We start from the raw sequence: 14,666 nt of genomic DNA on the forward strand, positions 1-14,666 counted from the left end.
GGATCCTGAAAGACGGACCTCCACCTGGTCTCTAGGGTCCTGAAAGACGGAGCTCCACCTGGTCTCTAGGGTCCTGAAAGACGGACCTCCACCTGGTCTCTAGGATCCTGAACGACGGACCTCCACCTGGTCTCTAGGGTCCTGAAATACGGACCTCCACCTGGTCTCTAGGATCCTGAAAGACGGACCTCCTCCTTGTCTCTAGGATCCTGAAAGACGGACCTCCACCTGGTCTCTAGGATCCTGAAAGACGGACCTCCACCTGGTCTATAGGATCCTGAAAGACGGACCTCCACCTGGTCTCTAGGATCCTGAAAGACGGACCTCCCCCTGGTCTCTAGGATCCTGAAAGACGGAGCTCCACCTGGTCTAGGGTCCTTAAAGACGGACCTCCACCTGGTCTCTAGGATCCTGAATGACGGACCTCCACCTGGTCTCTAGGGTCCTGAAAGACGGACCTCCACCTCGTCTCTGGGATCCTGAAAGACGGACCTCCTCCTGGTCTCTAGGATCCTGAAAGACGGACCTCCACCTGGTCTCTAGGATCCTGAAAGACGGACCTCCACCTGGTCTCTAGGGTCCTGAAAGACGGACCTCCACCTGGTCTCTAGGATCCTGAAAGACGGCCCTCCACCTGGTCTCAAGAGTCCTGAAAGACGGACCTCCACCTGGTCTCTAGGATCCTGAAAGACGGACCTCCACCTGGTCTCTAGGATTCTGAACGACGGAGCTCCACCTGGTCTCTAGGATCCTGAAAGACGGACCTCCACCTGGTCTAGGGTCCTTAAAGACGGACCTCCACCTGGTCTCTAGGATCCTGAATGACGGACCTCCACCTGGTCTCTAGGGTCCTGAAAGACGGACCTCCACCTCGTCTCTGGGATCCTGAAAGACGGACCTCCTCCTGGTCTCTAGGATCCTGAAAGACGGACCTCCACCTGGTCTCTAGAGTCCTGAAAGACGGACCTCCACCTGGTCTCTAGGATCCTGAAAGACGGACCTCCACCTGGTCTCTAGGATCCTGAAAGACGGACCTCCACCTGGTCTCTAGGATCCTGGAAGACGGACCTCCACCTGGTCTCTAGGATCCTGAAAGACGGACCTCCACCTGGTCTCTAGGATTCTGAACGACAGAGCTCCACCTGGTCTCTAGGATCCTGAAAGACGGACCTCCACCTGGTTTCTAGGATCCTGAAAGACGGACCTCCACCTGGTCTCTAGGATCCTGAAAGACGGACCTCCACCTGGTCTCTAGGATCCTGAAAGACGGACCTCCACCTGGTCTCTAGGATCCTGAAAGACGGACCTCCACCTGGTCTCTAGGGTCCTGAAAGACGGACCTCCACCTGGTCTCTAGGATCCTGAAAGACGGACCTCCACCTGGTCTCTAGGATCCTGAAAGACGGACCTCCACCTGGTCTCTAGGATCCTGAAAGACGGACCTCCACCTGGTCTCTAGGATCCTGAAAGACGGACCTCCACCTGGTCTCTAGGATCCTGAACGACGGAGCTCCACCTGGTCTCTAGGGTCCTGAAAGACGGACCTCCACCTGGTCTCTGGGATCCTGAAAGACGGACCTCCACCTGGTCTCTAGGATCCTGAAAGACGGACCTCCACCTGGTCTCTAGGATCCTGAAAGACGGACCTCCACCTGGTCTCTAGGATCCTGAAAGACGGACCTCCACCTGGTCTCTAGGATCCTGAAAGACGGACCTCCACCTGGTCTCTAGGATCCTGAAAGACGGACCTCCACCTGGTCTCTAGGATCCTGAACGACGGACCTCCACCTGGTCTCTAGGGTCCTGAAAGACGGACCTCCACCTGGTCTCTGGGATCCTGAAAGACGGACCTCCACCTGGTCTCTAGGATCCTGAAAGACGGACCTCCACCTGGTCTCTAGGATCCTGAAAGACGGACCTCCACCTGGTCTCTAGGATCCTGAAAGACGGACCTCCACCTGGTCTCTAGGATCCTGAAAGACGGACCTCTACCTGGTCTCTAGGGTCCTGGAAGACGGACCTCCACCTGGTCTCTAGGATCCTGAAAGACGGACCTCCACCTGGTCTCCGGGATCCTGAAAGACGGACCTCCACCTGGTCTCTAGGGTCCTGAAAGACGGGGTCCTGAAAGACGGACCTCCACCTGGTCTCTTGGATTCTGAAAGACGGACCTCCACCTGGTCTCTAGGATCCTGAAAGACGGACCTCCACCTTGTTTCTAGGGTCCTGAAAGACGGGGTCCTGAAAGACGGACCTCCACCTGGTCTCTAGGATCCTGAAAGACGGACCTCCCCCTGGTCTCTAGGATCCTGAAAGACGGACCTCCACCTGGTCTCTAGGGTCCTGAAAGACGGAGCTCCACCTGGTCTCTAGGGTCCTGAAAGACGGACCTCCACCTGGTCTCTAGGATCCTGAACGACGGACCTCCACCTGGTCTCTAGGGTCCTGAAATACGGACCTCCACCTGGTCTATAGGATCCTGAAAGACGGACCTCCTCCTGGTCTCTAGGATCCTGAAAGACGGACCTCCACCTGGTCTCTAGGATCCTGGAAGACGGACCTCCACCTGGTCTCTAGGATCCTGGAAGACGGACCTCCACCTGGTCTCTAGGATCCTAGAAGACGGACCTCCACCTGGTCTCTGGGATCCTGGAAGACGGACCTCCACCTGGTCTCTAGGATCCTGAAAGACGGACCTCCACCTGGTCTCTAGGATCCTGAAAGACGGACCTCCACCTGGTCTCTAGGATCCTGAAAGACGGACCTCCACCTGGTCTCTAGGATCCTGAAGGACGGACCTCCACCTGGTCTCTAGGGTCCTGGAAGACGGACCTCCACCTGGTCTCTAGGATCCTGGAAGACGGACCTCCACCTGGTCTCTACGATCCTGAAGGACGGACCTCCACCTGGTCTCTAGGATCCTGGAAGACGGACCTCCACCTGGTCTCTGGGATCCTGGAAGACGGACCTCCACCTGGTCTCTGGGATCCTGGAAGACGGACCTCCACCTGGTCTCTAGGATCCTGGAAGACGGACCTCCACCTGGTCTCTAGGATCCTGGAAGACGGACCTCCACCTGGTCTCTAGGATCCTAGAAGACGGACCTCCACCTGGTCTCTGGGATCCTGGAAGACGGACCTCCACCTGGTCTCTGGGATCCTGGAAGACGGACCTCCACCTGGTCTCTGGGATCCTGGAAGACGGACCTCCACCTGGTCTCTGGGATCCTGGAAGACGGACCTCCACCTGGTCTCTGGGATCCTGGAAGACGGACCTCCACCTGGTCTCTGGGATCCTGGAAGACGGACCTCCACCTGGTCTCTAGGATCCTGGAAGACGGACCTCCACCTGGTCTCTGGGATCCTGGAAGACGGACCTCCACCTGGTCTCTAGGATCCTGAACGACGGAGCTCCACCTGGTCTCTAGGGTCCTGAAAGACGGACCTCCAACTGGTCTCTGGGATCCTGAAAGACAGACTTCCACCTGGTCTCTAGGATCCTGAAAGACGGACCTCCACCTGGTCTCTAGGATCCTGAAAGACGGACCTCCACCTGGTCTCTAGGATCCTGAAAGACGGACCTCCACCTGGTCTCTAGGGTCCTGAAAGACGGACCTCCACCTGGTCTCTAGGATCCTGAAAGACGGACCTCCACCTGGTCTCTAGAGTCCTGAAAGACGGACTTCCACCTGGTCTCTAGGATCCTGAAAGACGGACCTCCACCTGGTCTCTAGGATCCTGAAAGACGGACCTCCACCTGGTCTCTAGGATCCTGAAAGACGGACCTCCACCTGGTCTCTAGGATCCTGGAAGACGGACCTCCACCTGGTCTCTAGGATCCTGAAAGACGGACCTCCACCTGGTCTCTAGGGTCCTGAAAGACGGAGCTCCACCTGGTCTCTAGGGTCCTGAAAGACGGACCTCTACCTGGTCTCTAGGGTCCTGAAAGACGGACCTCCACCTGGTCTCTAGGATCCTGGAAGACGGACCTCCACCTGGTCTATAGGATCCTGAAAGACGGACCTCCACCTGGTCTCTAGGATCCTGAAAGACGGACCTCCACCTGGTCTCTGGGATCCTGAAAGACGGACCTCCACCTGGTCTATGGGATCCTGGAAGACGGACCTCCACCTGGTCTCTAGGATCCTGAAAGACAGACCTCCACCTGGTCTCTAGGGTCCTGAAAGACGGACCTCCACCTGGTCTCTAGGATCCTGAAAGACGGAGCTCCACCTGGTCTCTAGGATCCTGAAAGACGGACCTCCACCTGGTCTCTAGGGTCCTGAAAGACGGACCTCTACCTGGTCTCTCGGGTCCTGAAAGACGGACCTCCACCTGGTCTCTAGGATCCTGAAAGACGGACCTCCACCTGGTCTCTAGGGTCCTGAAAGACGGACCTCCACCTGGTCTCTAGGATCCTGAAAGACGGACCTCCACCTGGTCTCTAGAGTCCTGAAAGACGGACTTCCACCTGGTCTCTAGGATCCTGAAAGACGGACCTCCACCTGGTCTCTAGGATCCTGAAAGACGGACCTCCACCTGGTCTCTAGGATCCTGAAAGACGGACCTCCACCTGGTCTCTAGGATCCTGGAAGACGGACCTCCACCTGGTCTCTAGGATCCTGAAAGACGGACCTCCACCTGGTCTCTAGGATCCTGAAAGACGGACCTCCACCTGGTCTCTAGGATCCTGAAAGACGGACCTCCACCTGGTCTCTAGGATCCTGAAAGACGGACCTCCACCTGGTCTCTAGGATCCTGAAGGACGGACCTCCACCTGGTCTCTAGGGTCCTGGAAGACGGACCTCCACCTGGTCTCTAGGATCCTGGAAGACGGACCTCCACCTGGTCTCTACAATCCTGAAGGACGGACCTCCATCTGGTCTCTAGGATCCTGAAAGACGGACCTCCACCTGGTCTCTAGGATCCTGGAAGACGGACCTCCACCTGGTCTCTGGGATCCTGGAAGACGGACCTCCACCTGGTCTCTGGGATCCTGGAAGACGGACCTCCACCTGGTCTCTAGGATCCTGGAAGACGGACCTCCACCTGGTCTCTAGGATCCTAGAAGACGGACCTCCGCCTGGTCTCTGGGATCCTGGAAGACGGACCTCCACCTGGTCTCTAGGATCCTGAAAGACGGACCTCCACCTGGTCTCTAGGATCCTGAAAGACGGACCTCCACCTGGTCTCTGGGATCCTGGAAGACGGACCTCCACCTGGTCTCTAGGATCCTAGAAGACGGACCTCCGCCTGGTCTCTGGGATCCTGGAAGACGGACCTCCACCTGGTCTCTAGGATCCTAGAAGACGGACCTCCACCTGGTCTCTGGGATCCTGGAAGACGGACCTCCACCTGGTCTCTAGGATCCTGAAAGACGGACCTCCACCTGGTCTCTAGGATCCTGAAAGACGGACCTCCACCTGGTCTCTAGGATCCTGAAAGACGGACCTCCACCTGGTCTCTAGGATCCTGAAGGACGGACCTCCACCTGGTCTCTAGGGTCCTGGAAGACGGACCTCCACCTGGTCTCTAGGATCCTGGAAGACGGACCTCCACCTGGTCTCTACAATCCTGAAGGACGGACCTCCACCTGGTCTCTAGGATCCTGGAAGACGGACCTCCACCTGGTCTCTGGGATCCTGGAAGACGGACCTCCACCTGGTCTCTGGGATCCTGGAAGACGGACCTCCACCTGGTCTCTAGGATCCTGGAAGACGGACCTCCACCTTGTCTCTAGGATCCTGGAAGACGGACCTCCACCTGGTCTCTAGGATCCTAGAAGACGGACCTCCACCTGGTCTCTGGGATCCTGGAAGACGGACCTCCACCTGGTCTCTGGGATCCTGGAAGACGGACCTCCACCTGGTCTCTAGGATCCTGGAAGACGGACCTCCACCTGGTCTCTGGGATCCTGGAAGACGGACCTCCACCTGGTCTCTGGGATCCTGGAAGACGGACCTCCACCTGGTCTCTGGGATCCTGGAAGACGGACCTCCACCTGGTCTCTAGGATCCTGGAAGACGGACCTCCACCTGGTCTCTGGGATCCTGGAAGACGGACCTCCACCTGGTCTCTGGGATCCTGGAAGACGGACCTCCACCTGGTCTCTAGGATCCTAGAAGACGGACCTCCACCTGGTCTCTGGGATCCTGGAAGACGGACCTCCACCTGGTCTCTGGGATCCTGGAAGACGGACCTCCACCTGGTCTCTGGGATCCTGGAAGACGGACCTCCACCTGGTCTCTGGGATCCTGGAAGACGGACCTCCACCTGGTCTCTGGGATCCTGAAAGACGGACCTCCACCTGGTCTCTGGGATCCTGAAAGACGGACCTCCACCTGGTCTCTAGGATCCTGAAAGACGGACCTCCACCTGGTCTCTGGGATCCTGGAAGACGGACCTCCACCTGGTCTCTGGGATCCTGAAAGACGGACCTCCACCTGGTCTCTAGGATCCTGAAAGACGGACCTCCACCTGGTCTCTGGGATCCTGGAAGACGGACCTCCACCTGGTCTCTGGGATCCTGGAAGACGGACCTCCACCTGGTCTCTAGGATCCTAGAAGACGGACCTCCACCTGGTCTCTGGGATCCTGGAAGACGGACCTCCACCTGGTCTCTGGGATCCTGGAAGACGGACCTCCACCTGGTCTCTGGGATCCTGGAAGACGGACCTCCACCTGGTCTCTGGGATCCTGGAAGACGGACCTCCACCTGGTCTCTGGGATCCTGAAAGACGGACCTCCACCTGGTCTCTGGGATCCTGAAAGACGGACCTCCACCTGGTCTCTAGGATCCTGAAAGACGGACCTCCACCTGGTCTCTGGGATCCTGGAAGACGGACCTCCACCTGGTCTCTGGGATCCTAGAAGACGGACCTCCACCTGGTCTCTAGGATCCTGAAGGACGGACCTCCACCTGGTCTCTAGGATCCTGAAGGACGGACCTCCACCTGGTCTCTAGGATCCTGGAAGACGGACCTCCACCTGGTCTCTAGGATCCTGAAAGACGGACCTCCACCTGGTCTCTAGGATCCTGAAAGACGGACCTCCACCTGGTCTCTAGGGTCCTGAAAGACGGACCTCCACCTGGTCTCTAGGATCCTGAAAGACGGACCTCCACCTGGTCTCTAGGATCCTGAAAGACGGACCTCCACCTGGTCTCTAGGATCCTGAAAGACGGACCTCCACCTGGTCTCTAGGATCCTGAAAGACGGACCTCCACCTGGTCTCTAGGATCCTGAAAGACGGACCTCCAGCTGGTCTCTAGGGTCCTGGAAGACGGACCTCCACCTGGTCTTTGGGATCCTGGAAGACGGACCTCCACCTGGTCTCTGGGATCCTGAAAGACGGACCTCCACCTGGTCTCTAGGATCCTGGAAGACGGACCTCCACCTGGTCTCTGGGATCCTGGAAGACGGACCTCCACCTGGTCTCTGGGATCCTGGAAGACGGACCTCCACCTGGTCTCTAGGGTCCTGGAAGACGGAGCTCCACCTGGTCTCTGGGATCCTGGAAGACGGACCTCCACCTGGTCTCTGGGATCCTGAAAGACGGACCTCCACCTGGTCTCTAGGATCCTGGAAGACGGACCTCCACCTGGTCTCTAGGATCCTGGAAGACGGACCTCCACCTGGTCTCTGGGATCCTGGAAGACGGACCTCCACCTGGTCTCTGGGATCCTGGAAGACGGACCTCCACCTGGTCTCTGGGGTCCTGGAAGACGGACCTCCACCTGGTCTCTAGGATCCTGAAAGACGGACCTCCACCTGGTCTCTGGGATCCTGGAAGACGGACCTCCACCTGGTCTCTGGGATCCTGAAAGACGGACCTCCACCTGGTCTCTGGGATCCTGAAAGACGGACCTCCACCTGGTCTCTAGGATCCTGAAAGACGGACCTCCACCTGGTCTCTAGGATCGTGAACGACGGACCTCCACCTGGTCTCTAGGGTCCTGGAAGACGGACCTCCACCTGGTCTCTAGGATCCTGAAAGACGGACCTCCACCTGGTCTCTAGGATCCTGAAAGACGGACCTCCACCTGGTCTCTGGGATCCTGGAAGACGGACCTCCACCTGGTCTCTAGGATCCTGAAAGACGGACCTCCACCTGGTCTCTAGGATCCTGAAAGACGGACCTCCACCTGGTCTCTAGGATCCTGGAAGACGGACCTCCACCTGGTCTCTAGGATCCTGAAAGACGGACCTCCACCTGGTCTCTAGGATCGTGAACGACGGACCTCCACCTGGTCTCTAGGGTCCTGGAAGACGGACCTCCACCTGGTCTCTAGGATCCTGGAAGACGGACCTCCACCTGGTCTCTAGGGTCCTGGAAGACGGACCTCCACCTGGTCTCTGGGATCCTGGAAGACGGACCTCCACCTGGTCTCTAGGGTCCTGGAAGACGGACCTCCACCTGGTCTCTGGGATCCTGGAAGACGGACCTCCACCTGGTCTCTGGGATCCTGGAAGACGGACCTCCACTTGGTCTCTGGGATCCTGGAAGACGGACCTCCACCTGGTCTCTAGGATCCTGGAAGACGGACCTCCACCTGGTCTCTAGGGTCCTGGAAGACGGACCTCCACCTGGTCTCTGGGATCCTGGAAGACGGACCTCCACCTGGTCTCTGGGATCCTGGAAGACGGACCTCCACCTGGTCTCTGGGATCCTGAAAGACGGACCTCCACCTGGTCTCTGGGATCCTGAAAGACGGACCTCCACCTGGTCTCTAGGATCCTGGAAGACGGACCTCCACCTGGTCTCTGGGATCCTGGAAGACGGACCTCCACCTGGTCTCTGGGATCCTGAAAGACGGACCTCCACCTGGTCTCTGGGATCCTGGAAGACGGACCTCCACCTGGTCTCTAGGATCCTGGAAGACGGACCTCCACCTGGTCTCTGGGATCCTGGAAGACGGACCTCCACCTGGTCTCTAGGATCCTGGAAGACGGACCTCCACCTGGTCTCTGGGATCCTGGAAGACGGACCTCCACCTGGTCTCTGGGATCCTGGAAGACGGACCTCCACCTGGTCTCTAGGATCCTGGAAGACGGACCTCCACCTGGTCTCTGGGATCCTGGAAGACGGACCTCCACCTGGTCTCTGGGATCCTGAAAGACGGACCTCCACCTGGTCTCTGGGGTCCTGGAAGACGGACCTCCACCTGGTCTCTGGGGTCCTGGAAGACGGACCTCCACCTGGTCTCTGGGATCCTGAAAGACGGACCTCCACCTGGTCTCTGGGGTCCTGGAAGACGGACCTCCACCTGGTCTCTAGGATCCTGAAAGACGGACCTTCACCTGGTCTCTGGGATCCTGGAAGACGGACCTCCACCTGGTCTCTAGGATCCTGAAAGACGGACCTTCACCTGGTCTCTAGGATCCTGAAAGACGGACCTCCACCTGGTCTCTGGGATCCTGGAAGACGGACCTCCACCTGGTCTCTAGGATCCTAGAAGACGGACCTCCACCTGGTCTCTAGGATCCTAGAAGACGGACCTCCACCTGGTCTCTGGGATCCTGGAAGACGGACCTCCACCTGGTCTCTAGGCTCCTGGAAGACGGACCTCCACCTGGTCTCTGGGATCCTGGAAGACGGACCTCCACCTGGTCTCTGGGGTCCTGGAAGACGGACCTCCACCTGGTCTCTGGGGTCCTGGAAGACGGACCTCCACCTGGTCTCTGGGGTCCTGGAAGACGGACCTCCACCTGGTCTCTAGGATCCTGGAAGACGGACCTCCACCTGGTCTCTGGGATCCTGGAAGACGGACCTCCACCTGGTCTCTAGGATCCTGAAAGACGGACCTCCACCTGGTCTCTGGGATCCTGGAAGACGGACCTCCACCTGGTCTCTGGGATCCTGGAAGACGGACCTCCACCTGGTCTCTGGGATCCTGGAAGACGGACCTCCACCTGGTCTCTAGGATCCTGAAAGACGGACCTCCACCTGGTCTCTGGGATCCTGAAAGACGGACCTCCACCTGGTCTCTGGGATCCCGGAAGACGGACCTCCACCTGGTCTCTAGGATCCTGAAAGACGGACCTCCACCTGGTCTCTGGGATCCTGGAAGACGGACCTCCACCTGGTCTCTAGGATCCTGAAAGACGGACCTCCACCTGGTCTCTAGGATCCTCGAAGACGGACCTCCACCTGGTCTCTAGGATCCTGAAAGACGGACCTCCACCTGGTCTCTAGGATCCTGAAAGACGGACCTCCACCTGGTCTCTAGGATCCCGAAAGACGGACCTCCACCTGGTCTCTGGGATCCTGGAAGACGGACCTCCACCTGGTCTCTGGGATCCTGGAAGACGGACCTCCACCTGGTCTCTAGGATCCTGAAAGACGGACCTCCACCTGGTCTCTAGGGTCCTGAAAGACGGACCTCCACCTGGTCTCTGGGGTCCTGAAAGACGGACCTCCACCTGGTCTCTAGGATCCTGGAAGACGGACCTCCACCTGGTCTCTAGGATCCTGAAAGACGGACCTTCACCTGGTCTCTGGGATCCTGAAAGACGGACCTCCACCTGGTCTCTAGGATCCTAGAAGACGGACCTCCACCTGGTCTCTAGGATCCTGAAAGACGGACCTCCACCTGGTCTCTGGGATCCTGAAAGACGGACCTCCACCTGGTCTCTAGGATCCTGAAAGACAGACCTCCACCTGGTCTCTAGGGTCCTGAAAGACGGACCTCCACCTGGTCTCTAGGATCCTGAAAGACGGACCTCCACCTGGTCTCTAGGATCCTGAAAGACGGACCTCCACCTGGTCTCTAGGATCCTGAAAGACGGACCTCCACCTGGTCTCTGGGATCCTGAAAGACGGACCTCCACCTGGTCTCTAGGATCCTGAAAGACAGACCTCCACCTGGTCTCTAGGGTCCTGAAAGACGGACCTCCACCTGGTCTCTAGGATCCTGAAAGACGGACCTCCACCTGGTCTCTAGGGTCCTGAAAGACGGACCTCTACCTGGTCTCTCGGGTCCTGAAAGACGGACCTTCACCTGGTCTCTGGGATCCTGAAAGACGGACCTCCACCTGGTCTCTAGGATCCTGAAAGACGGACCTCCACCTGGTCTCTAGGAATCTAGAAGACGGACCTCCACAAGGTCTCTGGGATCCTGAGAGACGGACCTCCACCTGGTCTCTAGGCTCCTTGAAGACGGACCTCCACCTGGTCTCTGGGATCCTGGAAGACGGACCTCCACCTGGTCTCTGGGGTCCTGGAAGACGGACCTCCACCTGGTCTCTGGGGTCCTGGAAGACGGACCTCCACCTGGTCTCTGGGGTCCTGGAAGACGGACCTCCACCTGGTCTCTAGGATCCTGGAAGACGGACCTCCACCTGGTCTCTGGGATCCTGGAAGACGGACCTCCACCTGGTCTCTAGGATCCTGAAAGACGGACCTCCACCTGGTCTCTGGGATCCTGGAAGACGGACCTCCACCTGGTCTCTGGGATCCTGGAAGACGGACCTCCACCTGGTCTCTGGGATCCTGGAAGACGGACCTCCACCTGGTCTCTAGGATCCTGAAAGACGGACCTCCACCTGGTCTCTGGGATCCTGAAAGACGGACCTCCACCTGGTCTCTAGGATCCTGAAAGACGGACCTCCACCTGGTCTCTAGGATCCTGAAAGACGGACCTCCACCTGGTCTCTAGGATCCTGAAAGACGGACCTCCACCTGGTCTCTAGGATCCTGGAAGACGGACCTCCACCTGGTCTCTAGGATCCTGAAAGACGGACCTCCACCTGGTCTCTAGGATCCTGAAAGACGGACCTCCACCTGGTCTCCAGGATCCTGGAAGACGGACCTCCACCTGGTCTCTAGGATCCTAGAAGACGGACCTCCACCTGGTCTCTAGGATCCTGAAAGACGGACCTCCACCTGGTCTCTAGGATCCTGAAAGACGGACCTCCACCTGGTCTCTAGGATCCTGAAAGACAGACCTCCACCTGGTCTCTGGGATCCTGAAAGACGGACCTCCACCTGGTCTCTAGGGTCCTGAAAGACGGACCTCCACCTGGTCTCTAGGGTCCTGAAAGACGGACCTCCACCTGGTCTCTAGGGTCCTGAAAGACGGACCTCTACCTGGTCTCTAGGATCCTGAAAGACGGACCTCCACCTGGTCTCTAGGATCCTGAAAGACGGACCTCCACCTGGTCTCTAGGATCCTGAAAGACGGACCTCCACCTGGTCTCTAGGATCCTGAAAGACGGACCTCCACCTGGTCTATGGGATCCTGGAAGACGGACCTCCACCTGGTCTCTAGGATCCTGAAAGACGGACCTCCACCTGGTCTCTAGGATCCTGAAAGACGGACCTCCACCTGGTCTATGGGATCCTGGAAGACGGACCTCCACCTGGTCTCTAGGATCCTGAAAGACGGACCTCCACCTGGTCTCTAGGATCCTGAAAGACGGACCTCCACCTGGTCTCTGGGATCCTGGAAGACGGACCTCCAACTGGTCTCTGGGATCCTGAAAGACGGACCTCCACCTGGTCTCTAGGATCCTGAAAGACGGACCTCCACCTGGTCTCTAGGATCCTGAAAGACGGACCTCCACCTGGTCTCTAGGGTCCTGAAAGACGGACCTCCACCTGGTCTCTGGGATCCTGAAAGACGCACCTCCACCTGGTCTCTAGGATCCTGGAAGACCTCTCCACACACACCTGGCTTGTGACAGGCAGCAGTTGAAGCGAGCTTGCAGGTGGATTCAGACAGCATCAGAGTAAACACCAGTTAAAACACGTGTTTCATGTAAAGGACATTTTTATACTGAAAATATCTTTGCATATTTAAAAGCTGTTTTATTATTGTTTTGATTTAAACTTTATTATATTAATAAGCGTGTGGGAGACATGCAGCGACACATGACGGTCTGATGTTGCCTTGTATTGTTAAAAACTGAGATAGATCCCTCTACTGTAGGCCATAATATATGATGATATGATACATAAAGTTATGTTTGCTGGATTTGTTCATTTATTTATTACAACTTCCTAAAAAGAATTTAGTGGGACGAACCGTCTCTGAAACGATGAGCCAACAATGAAGCAGGACTGGCAACAGGTCCGCACTCTGGGTACGTATGCAGGCGGGTCATACACGTTATAAGTAAATAAATATACGTACCAACTCATGTTCAGCCAATCGGAGGAGGATCCTTCGTCACCTTTAATGCGATGGAGTTTCATGAGAAGCAAATTCATTCTCCTAATTTAGCGCTTTGTTTTACTTTTGGCGGCAGAAGAATTGTGGTCAAATGTGAGTTCGTCTCTACTGGTTAGTGCTCTACGTCCATGTTCCATTTGGGACAGTACTTACCCACCGTACTACAGAGAAAAGTGCGTAGTGCGCACTATGCACTAACGAATTGAGACACAGCCAAAGTCTTTCCCAACTTGGGTGAATATTGAACAAGAGTCGATTCCAGATTTACCAATATATAGCTACCTTTACTCTGCAGACTTGAAAACATTAAAAAAAAAAACTAAACTAAACTAAAAACCCTTTTTTGAAGGAATACTGTTGCTATCTGGCACACAGCTCATGAACATGGAGAAGAATCTACAACTCTCTCCCAGTTTTCCCCTTTGTGGAGTAACGATCAGTTTACACCTGGTAAAAATGATGGTGGATTTAAAACATGGAAAATGAAAGGCATTCATACTGTTAAAGATTTGTATGTTAATGGAATGTTGCTTACATTTCAAGATCAGTGTGACAAATCAAATTCCTTCAAAACACTTCTTTAAATATTTACAATTAAAAAGTTTCATGTCATCTAGATCTTCTGATATTATATATATATTTCTAAATTATGTTTAATTGAGGAATTAATTAGAAAAAACAAAGAAAAAGGATGATTGTCTAAATATTATAATTTCATAATGTCACATTCTAAAGAGTCTACTACAGACAAATTAAACCCATGGAGAACTGATATACCATAATATATAGATGAATTAGAATGGAATAAGGCATGTTTTAAGGCTCAAAAACAAACTATAAATACACAACTAAAAATCCTGCAATATAAATGATCAACAAGGGTCTATGTAACTCCTGAAAAACTTCACCATATGGCAATATTCCTGACACATGTACAAAATGTTGTAACGATAAAGGAACATTCATCCATTGTCCAGGCATTCCCCTATGGAAATGCCTGGACATACAAAGGTTTTGGGAAAGCAATCTGAAGTGTTTGTCTGAAATATTTGGAATCAAAATGCCACTATGTGCCAGACTATGTATACTGGGAATATATCCAGAAAATGTTCCACAGACTAAAAAACGAATTCAACTGCTGGATTTTGGATTGTTGCATGCCAGGAGGATAATTGCTTTAAACTGGAAGAATATGGAGCCACCTACAATTACACAATGTAAAGGGGACTTTCAGAAAATATTGGACTGGAGAGACTGACTTATATTTCCAAAGGTAAACTAGAAAAATTTGTGCAGTTATGGGAACCATACATGACCATATTAACATCAGGAAGATAGGTGAAGCGGATGTAAATTGTTAAAACATTTATTTATTTTTATTCATTTGACCTTGAGAATGTTTTTTGGCTGCTGAGTGTGATGTCACAGGTAAAAGCTTAACTGCTTCCAGGTTCTAACATCTCTTAAACTTCATGGAAGAGACAGTAGAGATGACA

General features: G+C 55.2%; 1 protein-coding gene across 1 annotated transcript in view; it reads left to right on the plus strand.

Moving 5' to 3' along the window:
• The window catches only part of LOC306755942 (histidine N-acetyltransferase-like), a gene marked incomplete at both ends in the record, with an annotated part of 29,270 nt that overhangs the window by 13,198 nt on the left and 1,406 nt on the right, over nt 1-14,666 (plus strand). The gene's annotated exons all lie outside the window — the stretch shown is intronic.

This window comes from Telmatherina bonti (genome assembly GCF_933228915.1).
Source record: "Telmatherina bonti genome assembly, chromosome: 5".
Taxonomy (NCBI): domain Eukaryota; kingdom Metazoa; phylum Chordata; class Actinopteri; order Atheriniformes; family Telmatherinidae; genus Telmatherina; species Telmatherina bonti.